The sequence below is a fragment of the Hemicordylus capensis genome, chromosome 1, assembly GCF_027244095.1.
Source record: "Hemicordylus capensis ecotype Gifberg chromosome 1, rHemCap1.1.pri, whole genome shotgun sequence".
In the NCBI taxonomy this organism is placed as follows: domain Eukaryota; kingdom Metazoa; phylum Chordata; class Lepidosauria; order Squamata; family Cordylidae; genus Hemicordylus; species Hemicordylus capensis.
Window position 1 is genome coordinate 111665372 of NC_069657.1, and position 26648 is coordinate 111692019.

A 26648-nucleotide genomic window follows, 5' to 3' on the forward strand; every position below is an offset into this window, starting at 1 on the left:
GTGACTGTTAAAAACTAGAGAGCATGATCAGTAAGTTATCCCAATACTGCTAGAAGGCCTTTTGGAAGATTTTTGTCACATAAACAGGATCATGTTCCTATAATCTGTGTTAACTGCTAATAAAATACTGTGGATTATAATCCCCTCTTTACCCATATGTATGCATTGGATGTATGGGGTGGGAGGAGATAAATCTATCATTTTTAAACCACTTGCAAGTCTACTTCATCTACTACTGTATTCCTTCATAGAAATTCTTCGTAACAATCTTGCACACAAGTATATTGCTGTATTTACATTAAGTGATTTACATGCATCAAGGATCATCACAAATCACAACTTATTCAGAGGAACTGCTGTTTTCAACACAGAAATGGGTTAGAATTTGGTAATGTTTGAAGAGGTTCTGACTGAGAATACAATGGAATAATTAAGGGATATAAATAGGTTACTTATTTGCATGAGTGATCTGGGTATATGCATTAAATGATCAGGATTACTGTGTTTTTGTTTAGTGTAAGAATCCTCGAGCTGGATAGAACAGAATCTTTGGTTTATGCGGTTCTACAGTAGTTGGTGTTGGCGGTTGGAGCTCCTCCCTTATTAGAGCTGCTCTCTATTTAATTATCTACAGAAGACCAGTGTGAGAAACATATTCTCATTCACTGCATTCATAAGAAAAACTCTGCTAGATAAGTCCAAGTGTCCATCTCAAGCGGAATCCTGTTTCAACAGTGGTTAGCCAGATGCTTTCAGGATGACTATAAGCAAGACATGAAGGCAACACTCCTTCCTTGTTGTATGTTGTTTGCCCTGCTCCAGGAATTGTGGGTACATGCCTCTGAATCTGTATTTAGCAATCATGGCTGTGAGCCATTGAGATACCCAACCTCTATGCATGTATCTAATCACCTTTTAAAGGGGATCTCCACAATGGATTCTTCAAATAGCAGTCTGCTGTCTTTTCTGTGATTTGCCAGATTTGCTGCTCTGTATATAATATTCATAAGTGATATGTTTTGGATAGTTGTCGACCCAACTAATGAGCCCTAAGAGCATATATGTTTTTGGTTATACTTTCTCATGCAATTATGATGACCAGGGGGTTAAACAGCTTTAGAAATGGGGTCTCTCCCAGAGTTTTGCTTCTGTTCAAAAAGTCAGCAGCTAATGAAGATGCTGGGATGAAAGGAAAGACATCCAATTTCTCAAAAGATTTAGTGTTTCCACATCAGGGAATTATGATGTAGTCATTCACCACAGAGCAGAAAGGAGGAAACATCACACGAGGAATGCCATAGAATGTACAGATGTCAGATTGCAGAAGCAAGGGATATTGTACGGAGTTTTTCTGTTTGAGTAAAGAGGTTCCAGAAAAGGGATTTCTCTTTAAGAGCACCCGAGGAGCCTTTTTCACAGGAAAAAAGTCAAAAACAAGGACCCAGGATAGTCTCCCTGACACTAGCTCCACATGTTATATGACAGGTAAGTAATATAACTTCTCTGTGCTTCAGCCCTTCCTCTGTCATGCAAAAGGTCTGTCTTCGGTAGAGAGAGATTCCACCTGTTGGACAGATGGAACATTAGTCTGGGATGCTGAGCAGCTGGCTGAAAGGGGAGAGATAGTACAGTGAGGTCTGACACCTTTTTTCTAGTAAGGCCCCTTGTGCTTTTAACAGCTGGCATTCATGGCTAGCAACAATTCCACACCACTGTTTAATTTCTCATCACTGTATACCCCACTTCCTGGAAAAGACTCTCCCTGTTGAATTTTTGACTGTCAAGCAGCTGCTGAAGGCACAGAAGTCCTGCTAATATAAGTCCCGGGGGGGGGATGGAGGGGGGCGGGAAGAAGAGATTAAGACTAAGCGAGATACAATAAATTCAGACTCTAATCCTTGTTTATAGCACCTAAATACCTGGGGTTAGCCCTAGCATCTGGTAAATATTTTATCCCTATATCTATATATATGTTTCTCTAAGGCGTACCTGTCACTAATCCCATGTGTGGCAGCTCTCGCAAGAATTCATGAATGAGCTGCCAGCAGGGGGAGAGGAAAGTGGCAATGCCAGTGGACAGGCTTGCGGACGAGGGGGAAAAGAAAACGGCTGGGTGGGGGAGAGAACGGTGGCGGGTAGGAAAGAAATCAGTGGCTGTGGGCGGGCAGGGAAAGAAAAAGGTGGTGGCGGTGGGCAGGCAGGGGAAAGAAAGCGGTGGTGAGGCTGAGAACAGAGGGAAAACTGAGGGAGGGGGGAGAACCAGAGGCACAGATGCTTTGCACCCAGCCCAGCTAGTTATTGACTCATACAGGAGCAGCTCATGTACTCAAAATGGACAAATAGGAGTATATATGCCATTGTCTACTGACAATGTTTAGCTTTGCTTGTGATGTTAAAGGAATTGAAGATACGGCAAATTTGTGTCTTTAGCTAGCAGAATAGCTGTCCATGTGAACATAATTATAACTTTCCCCCCAGCTACTTTTGAATTTGGCAATTTCTGGTTGTAAACTGGTCATCATGGAGTGGAATGGGGAGGTGTCAAGTATTTATTTTTTCTTTGAGGTTCTGGGTATCGCCAGAGATCATATGTAAGAGCAGTAAAGTTATAGAAAAGTTCTTTGACAGGTGTACATATGGTTTCCTAATACTGGCAACTGGTGAAAATACTCCAGAATAATGTAAAAACCAAGATGTATTATTATGATTGTATCTGATGAGGTAAGATGCTTCTATATGGTTTTTCCCCTTTTCATTTGTTTTGTTTTGCAGTACTAATGCATTCAGTATGCTACCCTTGTTTATGAAAGGGGGAAGGCAGCCATCTCTAGCCCCAGACAGCACCTACTCCGTTGCCTGCTGCTGTCATTGCTGATTGACTGTTTATTTAAGATGTACAAAAGGAAGTTATTTTGGTGTCAATGGATGGTCACTAGTGTAACAGGCTTCTAGAAAGACTAGATTAATTCATGGAGATATGACTGAATTAATTGTATCTATAATGATTTGCTGTGAAAACAAAAGCTGTTTTTTAAAAAGCTGTTGCTATTTAAATAAGACATAAATATATAATAATATTCCATATTCAAAGGTCCTCTGCTATATACTAGGGACAAATAAGTGGTGATGGCTTTGATACTCATCTTATTCACCTGTAATCTTCCTCAGGTGTCTACCAGGCCACTGTCAGAGTCCCTGACCTAGAGAACATTCAGTGTAGGAGTAAGTATGACAATTCTTATGCTCTTGCTGAATACATTATGGTTAGGTAGGTCTTATAAGGTCTCATATACAAAGATTCATCCTCATATTCTGTGACAGGTCTACTCAGATCCAGGATCCAGATCTGGCCTGCTGAGATTTTTTTTGCTGGCCTCCAGGTAGGAATTTCTTGCAGCAACAGCAGGAGCCATGAAGAGCTTTTGGCCTGTACCAGTGGTGAAGCTAGGGAGGCAGTAGCATAGTCTGTGTCCCTCCCTCTGGTGACCCCCGTGCGTGATGTCTGTGCGTGTGACATCATGCGCAAAGGGGGCATGGCCCGATTGCCAGAGGGCCTGAGGAGAGAAAAGGAAACAAACACATCTAGCCAGCAAACACTGGCAGGAAATGCAGTTGGGAGGGCTGGGGCAGGCCTTCGGGTGATCAGGCCACGGCCCCTTTGCGCGTGACATCTCTCACACAGAGGGCACCAGCGGCCATTTTCATTGGCAGCATGAGTTCTTTGAACCCAACCATTCACTTGTGGCTCCACCCCTGGCCTCAGCTTCCCCAGATTTCTACCCTCCCAAGTTGGCTGAAAGATCCTTCTCCATCCTACTCTATGCTGCTGCAACTGCAATCTTCTCGAGGACCCCTATAGGCCTCAGAAGGGTGCTGGCAGCTTTGTCTCAGTGTTGCAAAGATGAACAACTGGAAATAAACTACCAAAAATCTAAGATCATGGCCTTCGCCAGAAGACCAAAGATCCACTGCTGGAGTGTCAATGGCCGTAGAATGGAACAGGTCGCCTGTTTTACATATCTGGGGGTGGTCCTCCAGGCCTCTGGTGCAAGAAAGGCCCACTGTGAACATGTTGCCCTAGAGGCACAGAGGAGCTCCATTGCCATCTTGAGGTTCCTTAGAACTAGAGGTGGCCACTATGTACCTGCAGCGCTCAAATTATATGAAGCCAAGCTGCTGGCACAATTACTCTATGGTGCCCACCCAGGACCCCCACTCCCCCAACTTTAGTATATTGGAGCATGTCCAACCTAAATTCCTAAGAGCGGCCTTACAGGTACCTTGCTGTATCTCCAGTGCCACTTTGTGTCTGGAAACTGGCATGATAAAAGTTGAGCCAGGGTTTAGATGACTGCTCTCAATCACTGGCTCAAACTAGCTCTCTGCTCACAGGGCCTGGCCCCAGTGACGCTGCAGTACAATTTCCAATCCTCCTGGAAGCAGGCAGTTGATAATAAGGTGGCACTGCTGGCCTTCTCCCCATTTCACCTTCTAGCTATGGGCAGTGACAAAGAGAAAACGGCCATCAAACAGAGGATACTGGATACAGAACGACAGGCAGACCTAAGTATGGTGCCTGGCTACCTGGCCTCAGACAGCGCAAGGTTCACAGTGTCCCCCGCTACATATTTGACTCAGCTGGAAATTCCAAGCCACAGAAGGGCGTTCACCCTCGCCCGCGCTCATGCCCTTCCATCTGCTGTGCTGGAAGGCAAATATAGGAAGATCCCATTAACAGAAAGGCTTTGCTCCTGTGCCTCTGGGGAGGTGGAAACCACTGAACACATTCTCTTTTCCTGCCCATTTTATAAAGATAGCCGGGAGAAGCTTATATTTCCTCTACTTCTCAACTACCCTGGCCGCCCTAGTCAAGCCTACACTAAGATGCTCTTCTCGGGTGAAAAGCGAACCTTCACATACAATGTTGCTAGTAGGCTTGTGCATTTCGATTCGGGTACAAAACGTTTTGTGCCCGAAAATGGCAATTTTGGAGGTTTTGTAACCAAAACAAAATCAAGAATTAAAAAACAGAGATTTTTGTTTCCAAATTGAAATGACTGTGTTTCGGACAGAATGCTTTGTTCTTCGGAAAAGCATTGCAATTCAGATTGACTTCTCTGACTCTTTCCACTCCAGCTGAGGCACTGAGTGATTAGCAGAAGATAAGATATGCAAAAACTGTTGAGCATGAATAGTTTAGTTAAGTGTTGTATTCAGTGTGATTGAAATGCAAACTGACCTTGCAAAGGGATTTGGAAGACAGCATTTTGAGACAGAAATACCCAAATATCTTTGGGAGCTCAATGCAATTCCAAAGCTCTTGCTAAAAGCCATGGTATAAATTGTGTGGAGAAGCTTTTCAAGAAGCTGGTTAGGAAAGTTCTGAAATTACACAGGTTTTTCTTTCCAAAGGTTTAGAAAGAATCTCTTGTCTTGTTCAGGGCTCTTTTGAAGAGCTATTTTGTTTTTCTTCTGATTTTTATGAGTTATAGTGGTGTCTAAGTTTTGTTGCCCAAGTTGAGCAGTCTAATGTAATTTAGGCCACAATGTAATTTGGTGTGACATGTCTAAGCCAGGGGTTCACAACTTTTGCTATTGCAGGGACAGGTCATCCACATGGGACTACAGGAGACAAAAAGAGGGGTGGGGGTGGGGAACACACCTGTCAATCTATTGACATCCCCAGGAATCTTAGTTGCTTCTCTCTTTCTTGTAACCATGATCCTTGGTTTTGCACTTTCTTAAATGCAGTGATGATAAATCTCAACAATTCTGAACAGTAGGCTGATTTGTTTGGGCTATGGCTCACTCCAGTTCAGTTAAATGAACATTTGAAGCTGTTCCATAGAACCAAGACAGTTTTATTTTATTTTTTTTACATTTTATATCCCGCTCTTCCTCCAAGGAGCCCAGAGCAGTGTACTACATACTTAGGTTTCTCCTCACAACAACCCTGTGAAGTAGGTTAGGCTGAGAGAAGTGAATGGCCCAGAGTCACCCAGCTAGTATCATGGCTGAATGGGGATTTGAACTCGGGTCTCCCCAGTCCTAGTCCAGCACTCTAACCACTACACCACACGGCTCATTGGTCATTCTCTTCACTCTTTCAACTTGTTTATGTGGGGCTTCAGGGGCAAAACAGTGGGTTGGGTGGTAATGCCCCAAGGGTGGTGCACCCAGTTTACAAATAGGGCAAAGGGCTGATTTTTTAGGAATTTTTGAGGTTTACACATCTTTAAGATTTTTTCCCCATAGGGAATAATGGAGGTTTCAGCAGCCCCATAACTCCACCTGGGGGGCACTGGGATGGCCCGAAGCGAGTGGTGGTGCAGTGCACAGAGGGTGCCAACCAACCCCCTGGATTGCTAACCCATTGGGGTACTGGGCTTTGTTGTTTCTGAGGTGTTGAGTTTAGATTCTCTGGTAGCAAATGAGATTTTTAATGAAAAACCATGAATCCACTCTCATATGCTACCAGAGAATCTACTCTCAGAACACCTCTAGAACAAAACCCTGTACTTCATGGGTTGGCAACCCATGTGGGTGGTTGGCACCCTATGTGCACTACAATGCCACTTGCTCTGGGCCACCCCAGTGCCCCTCAAGTGGAGTTATGGGACTGCAGAAATTATACCCTACAAGGAAAATCTGAAAGACACGTAACTTCATTAATTCTTTAAAAATCAGCCCTTTGCCAAATTCCTCTGAAAAAATTGTGGTAGCTTCCTTGCACCAACTGGGCACTACCACCAACCACACTCCACTCTGGGCCACCCTTTCCCCCCACCCTGCGTGAAGCTATACTTTTCCTGAAACCAACATCATACCCTATGGAGAAAATCTGAAAGACGCGCAAACTTCAAAAATTAACCAAAAATCAGCAGTTTGCCCAATTCCTTTGAAATTTTTGTGGTAGCTTCCACTCATTGGGCACTATAACCCCCACCCACTCTTTTGGCCACATGACCCATTTTTAAAGCTGAATTAATTTGGATTCAGATTCAGATTAATTCAGATACAAAACAAAACGGGGGTGATTTGGAAGGCTTAATTTTGGACAAAATACAAAATGGGGCTGATTGGGATTTGGTACAAATCGAAACAGAAAAAATACAAAATGCACAACCCTAGTTGCTAGGTTCTGTGCTGCAGCGTGCAAGATCCATAGGACTATGACTGCTAGCCCATAATCTTTGATTTTAACTATGGGATATCCTAATATGTCTCTTTATATAATTCTATTTTCTTAGATGCATTTAACTCATAGATAGTTAACATTTAACATTTTACTACTAATCCAATTAGAGTTGTATTTTTTATAGACCAATTTTTACATATTTCTTATATTAGTTATCTTATCAATTTCATTACTTATCAGTTAGCTGTCTTATTTTTTAGCTATCTCTCTTTTACCCTTTAGTATATTTTATAGCCTATTTTATACTTTTTAGACATTTTAATACTCATTGATAGTTGTATGCATATATATAGCAACTTTCAATATGGTTCTATTATCGATTCTGCTGTATTATTACTTATGCTGGTCTTTGACTGTAATAAAGTTGATTGATTGATTCGCTCCACTCCTGTAGGGAAGGGGTCCCTGTGTTCAACCTACTCCTTGGCAGCCCTTCTTGGTTTGTGTGTGTGCATGTGCATGCAGCATGTGCATACACTAGTGATGCCCCTGCATGTAACATCACACATAGAGGTGTGGCCAGAGCCCTGGTAATACTGGAGCCAGCGTGGTATAGTGGTTAGAGTGCTGGACTAGGACCGGGGAGACCTGAGTTCAAATCCCCATTCAGCCATGAAACTAGCTGGGTGACTCTGGGCCAGTCACTTCTCTCTCAGCCTAACCTACTTCACAGGGTTGTTGTGAAAGAGTAACTCAAGTATGTAGTACACTGCTCTGGGCTCCTTGGAGGAAGAGCGGGATATAAATGTAATAATAATAATATTAATAATATTAATAATAATACTGCTCAGGCATTCAGGAGCTCATTCACAGTTGGGTCACTGCATTGCCAGCTGCATGTTTTTTGCTTTCTCTCCCTCAAGCTCAAGGTAGTGAAAGGAAAACACACCCACCCAGCAATGAAGCACCAGGTGCCAATGAGCTCTGACCATGCCCCTTGCATGTAGTGCCACATGCAAGGGTGTGTGGCCAGTGCCCTGGAAGGGCCACGTGAGCTCTCCGGACCTTATTTCCACCTGTGCTCATTGCTGGGTGTGTGTTTGATTCATTATCTCCCTCACCCTGAGCAAGGGAAAGAACAAACAAAACATGCACAGCTGGCAACTAACACAACTGGGAAATGAGGGCCAGCTGGAACTCGAGGGGGGGCAGGGCTAGTCCTGTTCTTTCAACACATCTGCCCTATTACAACTCCGGCCCTGGTCTGTCCCACTGACAAGCAGCAGTGTCCCAAGAGCCAGCGTGGTGTAGTGGTTAAAGTGCTGGACTAGGACCAGGGAGACCTGAGTTCAAATCCCCATTCAGCCATGATACTAGCTGGGTGACTCTGGGCCAGTCACTTCTCTCTCAGCCTAGCCTACTTCACAGGGTTGTTGTGAAAGAGAAACTTAAGTATGTAGTACACCACTCTGGGCTCCTTGGAGGAAGAGCGGGATATAAATGTAATAATAATAATAATAATAAAAAATAATAATGTAATTGGTCGCTTGAGACCAGATAAGATGCATGTGGCAGTGATTGACCAATGAGTGAGTGAACCAGTTGTTGCTGTTTAAGCAGCAGCAATGGATGAAGTGGGCTGGCAGCAGCATTAGGCAAGCACAGGTAGAGGAGAAAAGCAGAGAGCAACTCTTTAGGTCAATTTCCTCTTTGCGGGTGGGGCACTCCTTACAATGCCATCCAATACTTGTTTACTCGAAAATATGTTCCACGGTGTACCCAGTAAGGCTCGTTACTCCCAAGTAAGCATGCCTAGGCTTGCAGCCTGAAAGCACTGATTTCAGCAGTGATTTAGGAGAGGACTTGGGATTTGTTTGGGGCTGGCATGCACTTCAGGTGCCTCAATGTAAACAGGAACAGGTCCTATTTTCTGGTCATTATTCTTGATTAAAATTGTGGGACCTTTGATGAGTGGAAGATATCCATAAGTAGCTAATAATTGTTTTCATTAATATTATTAAATTTTAATGTAATAATTAATGTACTGAAAATTGACCTCAGGCCCCGCACACCAAATCATGGTTGGTTCTGGCCTACCGGGCCACTTGACTTGCACACACCTGCTCTGTCATCATGATTATTGTGGTGTAACTTTCATGACACTTTGCTTTCATACTTGTGGCTGCAGCTCAAGTTCCACATTTTAATCCTAAATCAAAATTTATTGAAATCATACTCGGTCTTACTACACTGTAACCACTTTGACTGTGAGAATAAGAGTGCTTCAGGGCTAATGAACTGTGTTGAGTGTGAAACCGTTCAAGCATAACAGATAAAACGTGTATTTTCCCCCTCCCACTATTCCTATGTATCCATGCATGTTGGTAACAAGCAAGTCTGAGAGAGTGGACATTAGTCCTTAAATCATTCACTCTTGAGTCTTTCTTGCAGGGTTTATGATGTGATTGTTGATAACGTGGGAGAAAACCTTCCTAATGTGAATGAAGAACACAGGCCATTACGAATAGATTAAATCAAGAACAGTTTTTGCTTCAAGCATGAAAATGCTTCAAGAGAACCATTTTAAAATGTAGTCTGGCGAATCTAGGCTTTATGGGACGAAAACAATGTGCAACAACTTAGCTAGAATCTACTTGTCCCTTTTGGCTGCAGTCTTATGAACTTGCTTAGACAGGAGCTAAATACTGAGCGCCCCCCCCCCCCCTTGAACTTGGTAGGATGTTCTTGATGGGAAGCAAGCATGCATGATGTATTGGGTGACAGGCAGGTAGGTGTTTATGTCGGAAAACGGCCGGTGTTTTTCACGTAACGGGGCTTCCACCCCACGACTTCCATCTTTGCCTGTGTGGAGAAAGTGTTTTGGGAGAGCACCAAACAGGGAGCTACGAAAAGGGCGAAAGACGCTATGAAAGGAGGCGGTGGCTTTAGGGCTCTAACTCTGCAGTCAAGCAGGAACCAGCCGGTGGCGCTACAGCTGCGGAAGAAGGCGGCCCGCCTATTCTCGTCAGGAGGAGCCCGCAGGCTGGAAACGGAATAGAGGCATGTCGGAGCGGGGCTGAGGCTTCCTCGCAGCCTCAGGAGTGAGGGGGGCGGCGGCACGGGAGCAGCACTAGCAGCAGGAGGAGGAACGACAGCGGAGGCAGCTGTGCTCGCCGCCCTTAGGCCCTGCCGAGAGAGGAGCGGGAAGAGCCGCCTAAGTGGGCGGTGGCAGAGGAGGAAGTGGCGGCTGCGGTGGAGTCAAGAGTGGCGGCGGCGGCAGCAGCAGCAGCAGGCTGGGTTCCTCCCCGGGAAGATGAGGCGGAGGCCCGGGGAGCTGAGCGGGCTGAGCTGGAGTGCTTTCCTCTCAGCCGCCAGGACAAGATGGCAGCGGCCGAGGAGGCGGTGGCAGCAGCAGAAGCAACAGCAGTCAGAGGCTGAGCCCGGCCGGGGAGGCGCTTCCTCATAGTAGCGCTCCGGACATGCCGAGGGCGGCGGCGAAGGGGACTGTAGCGCTCCCCGATCTGTGAAGGTGAGAGACGAAGAGGAGGAAGATGACGACAGCCCAGGCAGAGTGACCGACTCCTCTCTCCTCTCCTCTTCTCCTCTCGGACAGAGTCGATCCGCCTCCCTTCCCCACCTCGGTGTTTGGGGAGTTGGGAATGCAAGTGAAGGGGCTAAACCAGAGGAGAAAAACCAAACCCAGGAGTCGCCGTCTTCGGGTTTTTTTGTTTGTTTTTTACACACGTATATCCCCAAACTCCACGGTGTCTCCAGTGGATTTTTTTTTTATTGTACTTCTTTCTTCAAGAATCGACTGCGCTGATTCTTGGCTGTCGGGTTATCCGGGAGGATTGGGTTGGAAAAGTGGTGTACATTTAGTGGTGTACACTATTTTATATTGCTTCTCTTCTGAAATACAAGTTAGTTTTGTATTTTCCAAAGGGGTGGGGGAATGCTCCTGCAACCGGACCCTAGGCATGTTTACTCGGAAGTAAATCCTATTTGGTACACGACTCCCAAAGAAGTGCGCGTGGGATTGCAACCATAAGACGTCTGGCCCCAGTTACTAGCAGTTAGTCTCGGCTAGGGGTTAGACTGGGAATCTCATTTCGAGAACTTAATCTTTATTTATTTACTTAATCACAGTTATATACCGCCCAAACTTTCGTCTCTGGGCGGTATTCTTGAGACATGCAGTAGTAGTAGGGTTTCTGTGAGCATGTACAGAGTGCTTGCTCCACACCAAGTAACCACAACCAGTTTCTGTGCATTTGCAACTAGGAGAGATTGAGAGGGTATAGCTTCCAAAATGGGTCTGAGGATGCCTGCACGTCTTTTTAAAGACATCAACTGCTGCGTACAATAGGGCTTTAATCGCCACATATCTTCCTCCTCTGTCAGTTGAACTTGAAGCCTCAGTGAACAAAGTTTTCAGTGAGAAGCTGTTGAACTAGAATGTATCTGAAGGTTTCATTCTGCTTGGTCTAGTTTGAACAAAGATGGGGGTATATAATCTCACTATGGATGTCATTAACTTAGTTCAGCCAGGAAGACTGCATTAGCACCTGTTATTGTTGGTGTAAATTATCATTGTCTTCATCCCAGGTATTTAGCCACAGGTAAGAAAAGTTGCTCACTGTACCTTTTGCATTCCTTAGTCATTTGGTTTCGGTATTCACAGGTTTGGATCCTCCTGTTGGGGCTCTAATGGGGAACTGTTGATCCTATTTCAGCATTTTAGTTCAGTGAAAAAACTTAGCAAAGCCAGAAAGAATGCTTTATCTACTAGAACTACACTTGGGTGTTCTTATCCCTGGACTTTGGGGCTGAGATCTAGGGTCTCCACATCCTCTGTGGGCCCCCAAATCCTCTTTAGTCTGTCCTGGGTGATGTGGTTTGTGCCCTCAAGATCTTACATGTTAAAAAAATGATGCTTAACTTGCAGCGGAGGTGGTGGGTGGGTCCAAAGGCCTTTAGGTCCAGGTTCCACAATTACCTAGATGCACCTCTGTAGTTATACATTTTAAATTTACAAAGGAACAGTTACTTACTATACCTCTTCCATCCCATAGCCCTTTTACTCCACCTTTACCATTTCCACTCCTCGCTCTTTGTGTGCATGTGTACAACTGAGGATGACACATGGTGCATCTGTTGAAGTGGACTGTAGCCCACTAAACATATGCTGAAATAAATTTATTAGTCTTTAAGGTATTGCAAGACAGTTGTTTTTTCAGTGGTTTTTTTCTTGCTGTTGCTCAGCATCGCTTAATTTTCTAAAATTCTCTCTTTAGCACTTGCTTTTACTTACAAAGTTGAATTGGAGAGATAGTGAGGCTTGCTGCCACGAGCAGATCTGAGAGCAAACAGATTAGTATATAAATAGCTCAGCCCCATTCTGTGTATCCCTCCCATTCTCCCTTTTTGTGGCATTCTTTTCCTCTGGTGACCAGAAATTTCCCTTTTGTGTTTCTTTCCCTTGTACATTGCACTCTTGTGCTAGATGAGCCTGTTTGGCCTTGGTAAAACTAACCTTTAGGATCTCTGTGTTTTAAAAAGAAACATGACACGACTGCTCCGCTTGCAACTTGCTAGGGCAGCAGGAAGGCGTGGTCGCTGACTACTCTTGTTACAAGGGATTATTGCTTCCCTTTGGGACTCGGAGGTAATTTGCAACTGTAGTTTGGGAAAGTAATGTCTATTTCTATGTCAGAGGGGGAAAAGACTTAACTTAAAATGGTACGTGGAGAGGTCACTTGGTACTGGCACAATACAAAGCAAAGGGGGCTAAAGTTGATGTTAAATTTAACATGACTGGTCTGGGATTCTGTCAGTGAAATGCTGCATGTTTCAATTTGTGTTTCTTCATATTTTGTTGAACATGAAAAGTTATTGGAAAAAAGATTACTGCTTAAGACTGTTTAGCATTTTAGGTTATAGTTTTGTTTGGTTAAAAGTTTAGATACTTGGACAGGAACTTTGCAGTGAAGGTGTGTTTATTTTGAATTAAGCATTTATTATTTCTGTTCCAGGATCTCTGTGTTAAAACAACAATGTTAAAACAAAAAAACTAGTTTTGATAACTTAGAACTTTATTTTCAAGTAAACCTAATGCTGAGTCGTTAAAAAATTTATCTCTCCTAAAGAGGAGCTCATAGGAATTAACTTCAGGGAAATATTTTGTACATCTTTTAGACGCTAAATGTTGAGTTCTCCTGGGTGGAGACATTGGTGCCTTATTCTCATGTGCCTTGTGAAACCAGATACTTGGATGTGCTAATTTTGTAAATGCATTTATATTAAGCCATGACTGTGCTCTAAGCGCTATATAAAGCGTACTCTAAATTATTGACTCTTTGTTCTGAGGCACTAGACTAAATAATATATATTTAAATAAATTAGGCACAAACAAATCTAGGACAGTTGTGTTCAGCTTCTACTCTGTACTTTTGACAGGTGGTAGTTAGCTTCTTGAATGATATGTTGGCTATTGTCATTTCTGTGAAGATGAAAGTAAAGCTTGAAATTTTGGTTTCACCCTATTGGGCTAATTTTAAAGTCGGTTGCTCTTTACTTCCTCATAGTAAGTTAGTTGTGAAGTTGAGTATAATTAGCATGAGCTGAAACAATAGTTCTCTCACTATAATAAGGCTTATTGCTTAGTTTTTAGTTGGATGTATATGTTGCATATAGTATATTGGAGTGATGATCTGATAATGTTTAAAGTTTGACTTGTTGGAGAGCATTCAGACTAATACAATTGCAGAAGAAACGGTGTGATGTTAGTACTGTAGCGTTAACTAAAGTGCCTATTTTTAATAAATGTGTCATCAAACAGATTAAGAAGCATGTAATTAGGTCAGAGCACTAGCATAGAGAGGTGCAATGAGTTTGTGAATGAGCTGAACACTTTTTGAAGATGGCTATTCCATGGGGAAAACGTGCCATTGATCACACACTCTAAACCTTTACTAAGAGTAGCTGCATGGCAAATGGCACAGTCCATATATCATGTAGATAAGGAATCTAGTCGATTGTTGGTTTTATTTAGGGTAATGTGCAGTGCAATCCCATGCATATTTTATTCAAACATAAGTCCTAATGAGTTTAGGGTCTAACAACTATGCTTCAAGAGGCTTGCAGCCTAAACACTTCCATTTTTATGTTGTAAAATGTTCACAAATGGTGTAATTGGCTGTAGATGTCAAAAGTGGTAGGCAGGGTTGATGCAAGGGTTAGTGGTGCTTCTCCAGAAAGGCTCCTCCCATTGGGCGGGTGGTCCCCGTTCCCTGCCCATTTGCATGTGGGTGGCCGGCTGGGTGACAGGGATGGGGAGTGCCTGCTCAGTTGCCGACCTTCTCGCTCCTGCCCGCAGGAGTGATATCTGACCTGAGCCATCTGTGCCCCTCCCCACTTGGCACCTAAGTGACCACCTAGTTGGGTGGGCCAGCCCTGGCAGTGGGAAGAATAAGCAATGATACACTGGTGTATAATAGTGTATTTACAGTTAAAGTCAAGTGTGTTTCTAAGTTAACCAACATAAGCATAATTTATAGTTCTTTAAAATGGGAGAAAAGCGTATAATCCATCCTGAATTGCTAGGAACTTCTGGCATGAATTGTGATATTTATGTAGGCATTTGTTTGGATTTTAGAAAGCCTAAGTTATAAAGTATTTCACTTACGTATTGTTTAAAGTGGTGTTTCACCGGTCCGTGGACCGGTGCCGGTCCATGATGGTTCATGAGGAACTAATCCTCCACAAAACAATTTTGAGCCGGTGGGGGCCACTGCTGCTGGGAGCTCTCCGGAGCGCATTTCTAGGCAGGCAGCCCTCGCTGCTGGGATAATGTTCATTTTGAGGAGCTCCTGGAGGTGGGGGTGGGGTAGGGACTCCTTTACTAACTGCTTGTCTGGGAAACTGTGCACAAAGGATGTACTGGTCCAAGACTCCAAAATGGTTGAGAAACACTGATTTAAAGAATAAGTGCAGTCTAAATATTTACACAAGGCCTGTGCTTTACTGACAATCATTTACTGGGTATCTTTTCCCCCCAATCAATTTTTTGAGCCATCCTATGTTATATGAGTGACTTAAGAGACCCAACAAATAATTTAGTCTGACACTATTTCTATCTTACCTGCTCACCCCCCACCCAGAATTTGAGATCTTAATGCACGCATTAGAAGCTGGATGTTCCAGGCCCAAAAGCCTCTGTGGTGTGCTAGTTGTTGCTTTGGTGCTAGAGCTGTGTGTAAAGGAAGTGATGTCTGAATTATTTCATGATGAATTAGAACACCAAGGGCCGGAACTGAAGTTTGAATTTTTCTGGTTAATGTTAAAGCTTGAATACTTATAATAATGAAAGCATTTTGGTGTAACTAAATTACCAGTTAGGAGCGTAATCCAAAATCTCTGACTGTAAATCCCACATGCCTTTTTGTGTTTCAGAATTTATATCTGCAACTGAGGAGAATTTGTGAAATTAAGGACTTCTGTTTAGCCCTTCCTTTGCACATGCAAAGAGACTAAGCTAGATCTCTTCTTAGAAGGTAAAATGCCCAGAACTTCAGAGAAGAAAAAGCTGGTAGTTACTGAGCACAACAGAAAGTTATCTATGAGATTGAATTTAAACGTTGTGGTGTCTGGTGGATAGTCTAAATATTCATAATTGACATTAATACAATATATGACATCTGGCTGGCCATTGTGGGAACCCGGATGATGGATCTGACATACTTCTGGTCTGATCCAACAGTGGGGTTCTTCTGCTCTCTAAATAAATCTATACAGGAGGAACTTGCCACTAGCTGGAGTTCCATTCATTGCCTACTGCTGTGAGTAACGTAATCATGAGTAGCGAGGTATGAGGGCTATGGGGAAAGGTGGGCTAGGTTCCAGGGCAGAGAGAGGAAAAAAAAAATTAAGTGCCAAAACAGCCTCCAAACAACCAAAAATTACTGTGGCATGCTTCATGGGTCCCCAGTTTGCCAGGAAATAACCTCCAAAAGGCAAAGTGCCTCCCCCCCAGTTAAAAACCATGGGAGAAAGTCCATTTTTTAAAAATGAGCCACAAAATGGCTCCTCCTGTCTTCTCCTGGGCTCTGAAAGATAAAATGGTAGCTGGAAGTGACCTCTGCGGTCACTTCGGGCTTTCTAGGTACTGCAGATAAATGAGTTTTAACTCATTTGTTATCCGCGGATACTGAAAAAGGGTGTCCATGAGACACCCCGCAGACCCATGAATAATGAGCTTTTCCTGTATATTTCTTACAAAAGAGCTGAGAATGTTATGATCCTTATGGACTCATCACCACAGTACCTGCAGGCAAGTGGGAGATATCACCAGATTTGAGGTGACCAACAAAGATCTGTGTTCAAAAAATCTGAAGAAGTAAAAGAACTGAGTGGGCCCCCAAACTGCCACACGTAAGTAAATGGGATGAAAGGTTTGTGGGGTCAGAGTGCACTTAATAGACATGCAGGTGAGCAGAGCTAATGTGCCACCTAGCCACTGAGTTCACAGAGTAGAACTCAGTGGCAAGGTGGGAGGAAGGAGGGCGTGAACAAAAAAGAGCGGAAAACTTACCAGCTTGAAGAATGCTCCCTTAAAACAGCCGTGACCCTTTCTGCTTGTGAGGGCAAAGATGTCTAAAATTCTTTGGTTTTCACCAGGCATTTTTAGAGTTTTGTGTTTCTGAGGGGGGAGGGGTTTTACATATTTAAGCTCTTGGTGTGGGGGATTATCCTCCCTCCCCCTTCACATAACATAAAAACAACTGTGTGTATGTGAACTCCCCTGAGGAACGGAGGGGGAAGTTGTGCACTAAATCTTTTAATCTGCTGTTCATTGTACATGTGTATACACACTGTTGCACAATTAACAACATTCAGCTTTAGATATAACCTGTTATGCAATCTCTCTTCCTCCCTATGCCCTCAGCCAATATTGATGAAAACATTAAAATGACCCCTCACCAGCAATTATGTATTAAATTTTAATATGCTTTTACTCTAGATTTTTTCCTCTTTTATGAATTCTAAGTTTTCTATATTTTTATATTATGTTTTTAACTTGTACACCACTTGGAGCTTTCTATATCAGGTGATATAGAAATATGATTAAATAAATTTCTTGGAATCTTAGGGCTGGATGAGAAGGAGCTGGGACTGAGCACCATTGCCTCCTGCAAATGGCCAGAAAAAAATAAAAATAAAATTGCATGCAAAGTAAGACCCAACTTAGAGTAGAGACTCTGGTCTTGGTTGCTGATTTTTGGGTTTTTTGCCATGCTCGGCTTCAAGTAATGCATGCCATTTGGTTATAGGGTACATTTTGTTACAGGCCCATACTTGTAAGTAAATTAACTCCAAAACCATGTGGAGCTACATCATTGGAAGAGCTGTGGGTGGGCATGTGCTGCTCAAGCTTTTCTCCTCTCACTTTGTAGCTCAAAACTGCCTTTCTTCAGTCGCCTTTTCGAACCTGGGAACTGTATCTTGCTACCCACCTGATTTTATTTATGAATCCCCCCTCCATTCAGAAACTAGTTGCTGGACCCCAAATAACCCTACAGCTCCAGTCTGTCTCTGAAAACTTCCAAAGGGGTAGATTCTACGAGTTTCCTATGCAGTTTGCATCTTCCATTGCTGAGCTGCTCTTTTCCTTATGAAATCTTGGTGATGCAGCCATCACCATGCAAAAGTAACTAGCCTACCTGCCTATGCATACTGCCATGGATGACCTAAAACTGAGAACAACATTCTCTTCCCATTAAAAAAAGCTTCGCTGCTTGAGCACTGGAGACAACTCCTACCTGCCAGTGTTAACCAGGCAAGTCACTGTTTACAAGCCTGTTGGAATGCTTTATGCCTCTCTTCTTGTAATATAAACCATTGCTTGTTTTGCCTTCAGTATTCTTTCTCTTTTAAATTAGGAAACAATTATGTCACTCTCTAATTAACTACTCAAGGCTAAATCAAGTAGTTCTGTTGTTTTCCAAATAGTAATTCAGCACAACGATTCTGGTTAACAGAACCTAAAATAGTATTTATTGGTTGTGCTTCAGCATCACATCTTTAACTTGTTAAGTACTGCTAACCCAAATAGGATTTCAATATAATTTGGTGTGGAGAGGTGTGTTCAGCTTTTTAGTTCTTGAGCCTCTGAAAATAGCTTTTCAGAGCCTCTGAAAAAAACCTCTTTTCAGCTGAATTTAGTATCTGCTTTGTACTAAATGCCGAATAAGTTGATGTTAAAACAAAAACTGCCTCATATGTTAAAAAGGGATACAAATACTTGGAATGGGGGCTGAATATGGTCTTTAGCTGAAAATTGGTGGTTCTGCTATAAATGAAATGCGGTATTGGTAGATTCATAAATTAGTAAATTAATTTCAGTGTGGATGAAATGTCACCTCTGTCTTCAAAGTTTGTTTTGTAACTTTGCTTCTTTATAAAAATTGCTTATAAATACCATAGAAATAGAGGGGGAAAGATTAGGGAATCGGTTATAGGAATGCACCTGAAAAATGAATATTTGGTGTAGTAAGCTGTAACTAATAGTTGGGCAGCATAGGCAACAACTATACAGGCCCTTTCTTCCTTTCTTCCTTTCTTCCTTTCTTCCTTTCTTCCTTTCTTCCTTTCTTCCTTTCTTCCTTTCTTCCTTTCTTCCTTTCTTCCTTTCTTCCTTTCTTCCTTTCTTCCTTTCTTCCTTTCTTCCTTTCTTCCTTTCTTCCTTTCTTCCTTTCTTCCTTTCTTGAAGATTAGTATTCTTTTTGCAGCCATTTTCATGAAACTGAAATATTTAGGTTTGCTCCTTGATCATAATGAGACTTTCCAAATAGTTTTTACTTAGGTTTTTGTCACACAGGACTATTAATAAACAAAAATGATAATAAATATGCAATTCTGTTCATGGAGGAAAAGCCTGCTGTTGCTATGGAACTTTGTGGAATCAACAAGATTGAAGCCCCATTCATTCTTCAGTATTTTCTTAATTTTACTTTCCTCTCCTTACTGAGTCAATAAACCACTCATAGATTTATGGTATCCTAATTGCGTAGTGATGACAATGTATGGATGGCTTGTTGTAGAAAACATGAAGGGCTTTGCCTTTACTGAGCACTTAGCCTGTCATGTGTTTTTACTTCATCCTGCAAACTTAGTGGGATTATAGGTTGACTGCCGTGCAGCCTTAACTGATGCTCTTGATGAGTCCTTCGATCTTGCAAAGAACTTTGAAGGTTTCTTTTTCTGGTAACAGTTTGTTTTGATTATTTATTCTACTTGCTTTTGGGAAAGATGAACTTGGAAAAATTAGGGAAATTTGTTCGTGCTTGTTAAAAATGTTAGGTTGTGCCAGAGAAGAAAATACAAGAAAGGTTGTGAAATAATTTAAAGAAACTGTGTTTCTGTGAGAAAAATAGGGTAAAGATGTTCGCAGTAAATAAAGAACAGCTTGAAGTAGCCCTAGAGGAAAGGTTAAATGTCTGCACTGGTCTGATGTTCCTGAACATGTGCTCTAATATATCTGCTTGCAGTGCTGGCATAATGTTCTGTTCAGTGATCACTGGCATAGCAACTGCAGCACCCCCTCCTGGACCTATTAGTTGGCACAAAGTTGTAGGATTATATTATAAACCTACTAAAGACATTAAAATTTGCATGAATAATAGCTTCCTTTTATTTGATTGCTTGCACAATGCAGTAGACACTTGTGTATGCGTGTTTTAATAATACTCTCTGAAGCATGCTTTGCTTGGAAATTCTGCTTTAGCATGCCTTGAACTGCTTTCCCTGCAGCAAAAGCAGAGGCAGGGATAACAGGCCTAGACTGGAGCATGTCTTTGAAGAATCCTGTTCTTTATTACTCATCTTTAGAAAATATTTTGCTATCAGGCTTGTCTCTCTTGCTGTGTTAACTAGTATACTTTTTCAAAAAAAGTATTGTGAATAAGTTAACTAACTTTTCGGAAAATATTTTAATAATTGTAAGGGGATTCCATATGTTAAAAGAAATAATTACTGAGGATTGTAAGCACAGGGTGAATGGGAAAGAAGTTCTTTACTGACACTTGTGAAAGTTATTGACTGCATCATCTTGAACCTGCTTAAACCTGGTTACAAGCCTGTACATTCTCTAGGTCCTACAAGCATGCAACAGGGAGAAATTATTAGCTTGTAGTCAGTAGAATCTTAACAAGGCTTTACCTTATATGTATGGGTTGTACCAGGAGTTGAATTTCTACCTTGTTGTCGCTTTTTCAACCCCTTTCCCTGCATGGAGTTAAGGGCCAAACTAAACATTACTCTGGAAGTGTAAAAATGTTGCAACAGTTCTTTAAAAATAAAAAGCCAACATAGGAGGCTATGACTGCGTGAAGGAAAGATAGGGATGTTTGGCTGCTTAACGTTTTTCGTTCTAGCTTTTTTATGTTCAAAATCGCACCCCTAAACTGCAGGTCCTTATGATTGTTTGCCCACAAATGGAAAAACAGAAAACATTTTGAGCCACAGAGCAGCTGGTAGTGGAAAGCCCCTTGATTCTCCAATTGTAGACTCATATGATGACTGCTTTTTTATTGGGGGGGGGAACCCCAACAGGAGACATTTGTCATATATTAGGCATATATATATCTAACTTGGCCTTTAGAGAGGGAGGTGGGACACCAGCAGGTGTCTAGAAATGGCAGCATAACCGCATTTGTAGCTCTGTGAACTTGGGTGGGACTTTTACTGAAAGTTTCCATGGCTGCACTTTCACTAACGTGGTAGAATAACCACAGCATTGTTGTCATAGCTGTAGTTGTATAGAATTTTTTTGTGTTCACTGCTTTCTCCTCTGCTGTCTTCTGCCACCCACTTAGTATTTGCAAATACTCGCTTCCTGGTTGAAACTTGTATAGTCGTACTGTAGTAGTTTTGAAAACTTAAAGTGTAAATGTATGATATCCTAGAATTTCATGATCAGAAACAGCTTTATAGAAATGAAATACTAAGTCACTGCTCGGTTTCAAACGGCTCTTTATGTTGGTCTGCAGCACACATTACCATTTTTTATGTCCAAATTCCTTTTTGTTTCAGGCACTTCTGTCCCTTTAGTCAGCCCTAGTGTACATACATAGCCACAATGTACCATTGATTTAATTTAACTTTTTGTGCTGGTTGGAATAAATGAACTGAACTTATACAAAAATTGTCTTTAAACTAGGATAGTACACTTGTTCCAGGGCTGATTGTATGCTGTTTGCATAAGATGCAGATTATTGAGCATTCACAAATGAACACAAGGCACACGTGTACGCACTTGCTTTTATCTATTCTCACACCAATTATAACTTCATGAGCTCTCCACCCCAACCTTTATATAGTGCTGCTGTCGTTTCTCTTCCTGCTATATTTTATTTTACTTATGGTGCCTGTTGCACAATAGCGTTTGAATAATTTCCCTTGTGTGTGTGTGTATTTCACAGCTGCTTGTCCTGATTACAAAACAGTTGCAGCTTGAGGACATCAGCTACCTTTACTATCTGACTAGGCAGTAATGGTGCGTGGGAAGAAAAATAGTGCAGCAGCATTTACTATTATATTGTTGGACCCAAAGCAAGAGAGGGGAGAAAAAGATAAGATTTCCTGAGTCCGACTCTTCTTGACCCACATACATAGGGACCTCTCTGTCTCAGAATTAATTTTGGAGGCATCACGGCAGGTGTCTAGTCTCTATCTGTTTGGAACTTTCCAGTTCTTGATTAATTCGAGTCTAGGGTATGAAGTACATGAAGCAGAGGATTCAGATTAGTGGAGCAGGTTGTGGACAACCACAACACATATTGAATGTTATGTTGGGGCTCCTGGAGCTAAACTAGTTCTTGTGTATACAAAATACCATAGCTTTCCATTTAATAGCCACAAAAGCTGTGCTGTTGATTAAAGTATGTCATAACATAACTTTCTCAAGAACGAGTCATCCACACCACCACAGCTCCCGCCACCCACACACCCTGATAGTTCAACTATACATGCAAGAAGCAGACCCATTTGTTTAAACCTGGGTCTGCCCCAGTGGTGCACAAAGCAGGGAGGCAAGGGCCTGATTTTTAGAGCAAAAGGGGCACAAGGGTGAGGGGAACTGCACCCTCTAGTGCCTTCAGCTTACTTCCCTGTAGTCCCTCCTTCTCAAACCCTTTTCTCCCAGCTAAGCTGAATTGGAATTCAGCTGAGGAGAAAAGGACCTGTGAGTAGGGGGAGGTTTTATCACCCTCTCCGTATGTGCTGCTTCATGCTCTAAAAATCAGACTGACCTCTCCTCCCTGCCCCCCACTTGATAGGGCAGAACTGCATTTAAACAAGTGGGGCTGCTGTTGTTGCAGCAGGTATTTTCAGTTTGAGTCTTGCTTTTTACTTGGCTTATTTTCAAGACAATGTCTCTAAATGGACTGGACACTGCTAAATGCAGCATCTTGCAGGAGGTTCTTCTTAGTATCTTTTATACAGTATGTGTGACTAAGCTGGTGGTGGCTCCCTCGTCTGCCAGTGTAATGTGATGAGGGCTTTTGCAGCGCTTATGAAATGGTACATAAAGAAGAAATTTTTAAAAAAGCACTTTGCTATGGCCTGTGTGCATACACGAGTTTAACTTGGATGTGCTGTTGAGAGTTTTAAGTCGCATACCTATCTTTTTTGTTGTTGCTTACCCATTTGTCTTGCAGCAAAAATAGTGGCTGGTTCATCCTATTTAGTTATGATTAAAGTCACATTAGCATCACATGATTTAATCAGTATGAATGTAATAATTGTGCTTTTGCTAAACTTATTTTGAGATAGATGACTCAAATAGCAAGACCTACCATATCATGTGCATGTCATTTTAAAATAGTTTTAACAGCACTCATTATATTCCAGTTCTTAATTTTGCTTAATTGGCGGAGCAGTTTGCTTTGAGGGGGCAGAGCTCAGTGGTAGAGCACATGCATGGCATGCAGAAAATCCCAGTTTCAATCCCTGATAGCTCCAGGAACTTGGGTAGTAAGGCCTGAAAGACTTCGCTTCACTCAAAACGCTGGAGATCCAGTTCCTGTTGGAGTCGGTCTCAGATTGAGCTAGATAGTGTGCTTTAAGGGTTTTAATTGGTTATATGGCAGTGTCTGTCCTTATACATATTATAATGAAATGCTTTCTGACTTTAAAATTCACACCCATGTAATAAATGATAGGAATAAACTCCAATCCATTTTAGAGAACTTCTAGTAGAACATCACAGGTTGAGCTCATGTTGTAACTAATTATTTTATGCCATGGTGTTTCATTTTACACTTGCAAATCTTTTCCTCGGCCACAGCAGCACAAGAGGACCATGCCTATCAGTTACTTTAACTTCTTTCTGGCAGTCAAGTTCAAATATATAAAAACTTTGCTCTGCAGCACTTTGACATTTCATACTTAGGCATCTTTACACTTTTCTTTGTAAGTGACAAATGGATGGCAGCCAGAATACTCCTAACTAAGCATGATTGAAATCAATGAGACAAGCTAGTTGTGACTAATTTAAGTCCTCTTAATTTCAAAGGGGTTAATCATGGCAATCTTAGGCTGGACTGATGTTGTCCAATGTCAGAACATTGGAAATGTTTCCTGTTTAAACTAGGTCAGGATGTATACAGATATTAATTGTATATCAGTTTAACTGTCATGATCTCCTGCAAAAGAATCCTAGGAGTTGTAATTTTGTGAGATAATGACTATTAAGTCATAGTAATCTGCGCTGATAGACTGGAAGCACCAGCATAGACGTTCTTTTTTACTCTACTGTAGAAACTCCAGTCTATTGAGTTCTATTCCTCATTGGTCAATGGAAGAAGAAAGTATGTAGTTATACATGAAGTAATTCTTTTTCTACTGAATATAGAGATTTTACTTCATTTCTGGAGTTTAAATCCAAAAAAAGTGTTCAGCAAATTAACTTTAACTATTTTGATTAGACTTAAAGCATAAAGATGTATCATCCTTTACATAAATAATGGAGAAGAAAACAGTAGGGCAATGTGGATAATGTTCAAAAAGCATGTTTTCTTAATGTAAAAGAAGGAAATCAGTCAGTGTTGTCAAAACAGGTGAGCTTTTTCTATTTTCTTAAAAATACTACTGGTAGACAATTTCTCTTAGATAATCGTGTGTTTCAACATTTTAATTGAGCATGATCCCAGTTGTTACCTTGTGGCTCATATAAATGAATGGCAGAATAAGGATATTCACATGTTTGAAATGTATTGCTTTAAAATACCCTTTGTAGTTTCAATTCCTCTTCCCTGCAGTTATAATGGTAACAGCTGTCACAATTAGCAGTGTAAATGTAGAATATTTGGTTACTAGGAAATAGTGGCCTAAATGCTCATCACATTGCCATGAACTCTTTTTGTTCCTAATCTTGAGCAGTCTAGTCTGAAGCCTTGAAAATAAAGCTTGCATTAATCACGATGGGTTGCGTTTTTATGTAAGTGTGATGCACAGTTTTTAACAATCTGATATGTTTATCTTCTTGAGCCATGAAGGCCCAAGTTGCAAGAGCCCATAGATGACATTTATAGGAGCTGAATCGTACGCTGTCTATTCCTGCATGATCCCTTTAGCTGAGTATGCAACTGTTCGATGGTTATGTAGCAAGCACAATGATTGCAGTTGGCTGATGCTAGTGTTACTTGAGTAGTAGGACTGTGTTTCCTAGCACAAGGGATTGTTACAGTATTAAATCTATATAGCCAATTGCTTGTGCTATGCAGTGGTCGGGTAATGACATGCCCTGGGATTATAGTGCATTTCTCACAAACGGAGTAAGACTCACAGACACTTGTAGCTCATAACATAGCTAATGTAGGACTGCAGTTGGTTGACAGGTGAATGACAAAATGAGATTGTTTTGGAGAAAGTGTTTTTCTGGGAGTACTACCAAGTGTATGTTGCATGTCCTTTTTTCATACACTTTTTGGTGACACTGCAAATTTTATATAACCAGTTGATTAATGACAAAAGTAGTTTTAAAGTGTATGCTTGCTAATAGAGGCTAAAGGATAGTGTAGCCTCCTTTATGTTAAACTATTTCATTTATCAAAAAACTGTCGAAGGTTCTTTGAATGTAACTGATTTTTGAATGTATATATATTATTGTGGATTTATATTATATATTATAATTACTGACAAAGTAGCCATATCTATTCATGATTTTCTGTAAGTCTGCTGCATGCTGCTTAGTATGTCCTGTCTGTATTCTAATAATTTTTATTTATCTTGGTGCATAATACTTTGTACTTAAAACAATACAATTAGTTAATAATTGGTGGTGGTCATGTTTCAAACAGTCTGTACTTGGCGTACTTTGCAGCATCCTTGCTAAGATTGCAGTGCTTAAATATCTAAGACCTTGTTTTGCAAGGCTCTGCATGCACAAAATTACAATAAAAGCACAATAGGTATTGTGAATAATCTGGGCTTCTCGAGTACATAACACCACTGTGAAATAAAAGTATTCGATGCTTAAAATATTTTTGTGCACAAAGTATGCAGAAGTGAGGGGTTTAGATAAATTCATGGAGGACAGGTCTATCAATAGCTACTGGTTTGAGGGCTTATAGGCCACCTCCAGCCTCGGAGGCAAGATGCCTCCAAATACCAGTTGCAGGGGAGTAAGAGCAGGAGAGATGGCATGCCCTCAACTCTTGCCTGCGGGCTTCCCAGAGGCATCTGATGGGCCACTGTGTGAAGCAGGATGCTGGACTAGTTGCGCCTGATCAAGAAGGGCTTTTCCTATGTTTCAAGTTCTAGGTGTAATGTTAAAAAAAAAAAAAAAGCCTTAGGATAACTTGCATATGACATTCGATGAGGGACACTATGTTTTAGATATATGAACATCAGAAGCCTACTTTGTTACTAATGCAGAGTGTAGATTCAGCAGGCATATTAGAAACCTGATGGTATTTTGAGAATCAGTGGGATATAGTGACAGCTTGATAGAAAAACTGTAGAAAGGAGATATTTGGGGTGTTGGTGTTCCATATGTCAAAGGTCAGGTTCAGATATAATTCTAAACTTGAGCAATACTAAGCCTTGGGCTCTTGTGCTTCCTTCTTAACTTTTTTACTACATGCAAAAGGGAGGAAATCTGCTGCTTCCATTCCTGGTTTAAAGTGACCTGAGAACATAAGCAGCATATTTCCTCCTAGTGTTTGAAGCTGAGGCTTATAATGCTAAATCATGTTTTAGTAATGTCGGAACCTACCCAAAGATATTGATTGAGATAATTAATCAGTGAAGTACCCAAGGATCTGCATAGGGATTGGTGAGTGGGTGATAAAATGCAAATGTTCGGTGTAAGCAAGTATAAAGTGATGCATATTGGAGCAAAACACCTCAGCTTCACATATACACTGATGGAGTTTGATCTGTCATTGACTGTCGATGAGCGAGATCTTGGGGTCATGGTGGACAGCTCGTTGAAAGTGTCTGCTCAGTGCAC

At 41.7% G+C, this 26648-nt stretch overlaps 1 protein-coding gene across 9 annotated transcripts in view; it reads left to right on the top strand.

The window, feature by feature from the left end:
• The first annotated feature begins 3204 nt into the window (after nt 1–3204).
• The window catches only part of HIPK3 (homeodomain interacting protein kinase 3), a 109912-nt gene continuing 86468 nt past the window's right edge, over nt 3205–26648 (top strand). The window contains exons 1-3 of one of the 9 annotated variants that reach the window (XM_053264564.1): nt 10095–10667; nt 15590–15690; nt 16418–16567. The gene's annotated coding sequence lies outside the window, so the exon portion shown is untranslated. The other 8 variants (XM_053264571.1, XM_053264558.1, XM_053264537.1 and 5 more) reach the window with 8 other exon arrangements.